The following is a 3,663-nucleotide window of genomic DNA, read 5'->3' as shown; positions in this document are numbered from 1 at the left end:
CACTTCTCAAAGTGATCACCTTCACATGCTCTCTAGGGTTGGTCTCTGTATTGCTCGGCAAGCTTCCATGTGGCCTTTCAGAGAGAGACTTCGTAATTTGCCCCACCTGATTTTCAAGGTTATGCAAAGAGGCGGTGTGGTTGCGAAGTGTAGCCTCGACTGATTCAAACCTTGTATTTGCAGATTGCACAAATCTAGCCAAGTGCTTCTCTAAGTCAGTCATTCGGGTTTCCAAACCTGAGACTACATTTTTCCACACGAGGGGCTTGTTGTTGTTGTTGTTGGAAACCCTTTTCACCCCATGGCCTTTTTGTGGACCCATATTACTCCATGAGAAATTAGGGATGATTCTTCCAACCCGAATTGTAGGTATTGCTATATGGGTTTCCTTGAGGTCTCATGCCATTACCTACAAAATCAACATTCTCCACCGAAGAACCATCACCAATAGAGATCGGGCAATCAGAGGGAGCATGTCCCTCCACCACACCCATTGCAATTAGTCACGGCAGGCACTCTATTTGAAGTTAGAAGATCTAACTTTTTACTCAAACTCTCCACTTGAGTCACCAATGAAGTTACCGCATCTATGTCATGGAGACCGGCCACTTTCTTCTTCTCCCTAGCATTCCATTGGTAGCTGTTTAATCCCATTTCTTCAATCAACTGACGGGCCTCATCAGGGGTCTTGCTACCTAAGGTACCTCCTACTGTCGCATCTAAGAGTTGCCTTGTACTCGGGTTCAAACCATTATAAATTGTCTGAACAATCATCCACTCCGGAAATCCATATTGTGGGCACTTTCTCAGGAGCTCCTTGAACATTTCCCATGTCTCGAATAGAGACTCCAATTCCAAATGAACAAAGGATGAGATCTCATTCCTAAGCTTTGTAGATTTTTCGGGAGGGAAATAACGGGCAAGAAAAGCTTCTACCATCTCCTCCCATATGGTGATGGATGCTCTAAGTAATGAGTGTAGCCACTGCTTCGCTCTACCCCTTTAAGGAAAATGGGAAGGCTCTCAACTTGATGGCATCATCCGTCACTCCGTTTATCTTCAGCATATCACACACCTCGAGAAAACTCTCTATATGACTGTTTGGATCCTCATCGGCCAAACCGTTGAACTGTGCGGATTGCTGCAACATGTGGATGAATGCTGGCTTCAACTCGAAGTTCTGAGCTGTAATCGGGGGATGCACAATACTCGATTGTGTCCCCAACACTGAAGGTCTGGCATAATCGGGTAATGTTCCCTGTTGCTCATTATGTTCTGCCATGTTTTCAGATTCTTCTGCTTCCAAATCAGCTAGATTAGACTGTTCTTGCACAGGCTCTTTCCCTTTTCTTCTAAGTATACATTCAAGCTTAGGATCTCCTTCAACCAATATTGAGGGATTCCCTCCGGGTCATAACACGGAGTTGCAACCAAAAAAAGAAAAAAAGAAATCAGAACGATGATAGAATAAGAAGATATGAAATAGAATGTATGGTGAAATAGCTAAGAAAAACAAAGTGCAAAGTATCTCTAAACGCCTACTCCATGCAACGGCACCAAAAAAACTTAACAAAGTCCCCTTGCGTATATCCCAGCAAGTGCAGGGTTTGTCAAAGTAATAATCCCGGGTGAGCGAGTATCGAATCCACATGGAGTAGGGAATAAAAACACTTAATTCACTTCTTAGCTATGTGAAAGATCAGTAGTGATAATTGTGACAATGATTCAATTCTCAAAAGTAAAAGCAACAAGTAAGGGAGCACGAGTAAAAGAGGAGTAAGGCAATCGATAAAGATGGGGTACTCGGATAATGTTCCACCTAGGATAATTGTTTCAAGTGCAAGAACCCTTTATTATGCTTCCTAATCAATGCAATGGTGAGTCATGGAAATACTTAATTACATAGTCCCAAATCTAAGGTCAACTATGCCTAACTCTTTACATGTCTCAGAGGAGATATTAGATAACCTCTTAACCTCGCACTCGCATAGTGTTACAATGACCTCTAGGGATTCCAAGTGATAAATCTCTTCCTAATTATAGACCTAACCCTTTGGTCAAGGTGGAAGATCCCTAACCACGATTAAGCCCTAGATACTAAGATCACCTCAACGCTTCACTCCGTTGCACGAGCAACTAAGCCCCAGCGGAAGTTCATCCCTTAGACCATTCACTCTATTATGGACATAAAGAACTCGAGGAACGGAGGTAGAATCTATCACATTGGAGGGGAAAGGGGACGCTCCTGTACCTCTCGACTCACCCTCTCAACCCTCTCCAACCTAGCTTTGTCTAACGCTCGTGGTGTGTCACTCACTCATAAGGTTACCAACGAGAACTCTCAACCCTAGTGTCACTCTAAGGGAAATGTTCATACAATCAAGAATTCAAGGTTGGAACTCACAATAAACATCAATTAATTGAAAGCAAAATAAAGAGATTCAATGAAACAAATACATCCTACGGTTCACAAATACCCAAGTACCCACTAGGGGTTTAGCTCTCCATGGAGCTATGTACAATAAAAGAAATAGAATGTAAAAGCAATGAATCCATAGAAAACCCCTCAATGGTCGTGTCGATGGTCTTGTGGAGAGTCCTCTACTCGTCGCAAGGGATCCTTTGCCCAGCCTAGGATACACCTCACCGGATCGGTGCCGATGAAAGCTCTCCCAATAACTTTCTTCCAAACAACGCGCGATGTCGGAGCCATAGAACCTCTCCAAAACCCTAGCCAATATCCCTCAAAACCCTAGCCGAAGCCCTCTCTCAAGTTTGGGAAAACATGGAGAAAAGAATACTGAAATCGGGGCTGAATCGGCTTTAAATAGGACTGGAATCGGGCGACCACACGGGCCTGTAGATTTTACACACGCCCATGTGGAATTTCCACACGGGTGTGTATAATTTCCACACGCCCGTGTGGATTCTTTGAATTCCTGTTTTCTCGGCCAGCTGTGAACAGTTTTTACTGCTACAGTTCTCCGCTACGGTATCCGACCTGTATAGCTTCCCGAATCCATACTTTCATCAGGGTAACGCAAACACGCACATGTTCACGTCGTGGATCACTTGCTTCTTCAATGATAGACAAGTTGGTGGAGCTCATGTTCTATGTGCATACGTCGGAATGCTCGAGTGTGACTGCCCTTGTGCTCCTCCAAATTGATGTGCCAATTAGAATACGAGGAGGTTGGCACACACTCTAGCATCTCATACCCGACCTATGTCTTCGCGTTTGAACCTTAACAAGATTTCCTCCAAAATTGGTGCATTGTGATCCACATTGGCTTCTTTCCTTCATAATCGGCCTCACAACCCTACCTGCATGAAAGTAATATAAAAACACACATACTAGTGTAAAAACCCTAGAAAAGTAATGCTCAACATAAGGAATGAACGCTTCGCATTCATATCGCACAAGCACTTATCAGCGCTCTCGGGAAAACACTCAACCTCTTTGAATGCAATCGCACGGGCGTGTGGAAAATGCCCACTCCCATGCACCCGACCCACAGGGGAAAACACACGGTCCTGTGGCTTCTCTGTCCAACCGAGAATAATCACTAAGTGTTTCGCATGCCCGTGTGAAAATTTCGCACAAGAGTGGACATTCACAGGTCCAACTCACAAGGGCAAGCACATGCGCCTATGTCTTCTAGG

At 44.3% G+C, this 3,663-nt stretch overlaps 1 non-coding gene across 1 annotated transcript; it reads left to right on the top strand.

Moving 5' to 3' along the window:
- Positions 1 to 784: 784 nt before the first annotated feature.
- LOC120257258 lies at positions 785 to 891 on the top strand. The gene has a single exon (XR_005535606.1). It is a non-coding gene; the product is annotated as a small nucleolar RNA R71 (small nucleolar RNA).
- Positions 892 to 3,663: the final 2,772 nt, after the last annotated feature.

Source organism: Dioscorea cayenensis, unplaced genomic scaffold (genome assembly GCF_009730915.1).
Source record: "Dioscorea cayenensis subsp. rotundata cultivar TDr96_F1 unplaced genomic scaffold, TDr96_F1_v2_PseudoChromosome.rev07_lg8_w22 25.fasta BLBR01001984.1, whole genome shotgun sequence".
NCBI lineage: Eukaryota > Viridiplantae > Streptophyta > Magnoliopsida > Dioscoreales > Dioscoreaceae > Dioscorea > Dioscorea cayenensis.
Note: the sequence above shows the minus strand (reverse complement) of the source record. Positions and strands in the feature narration are given on the sequence as shown.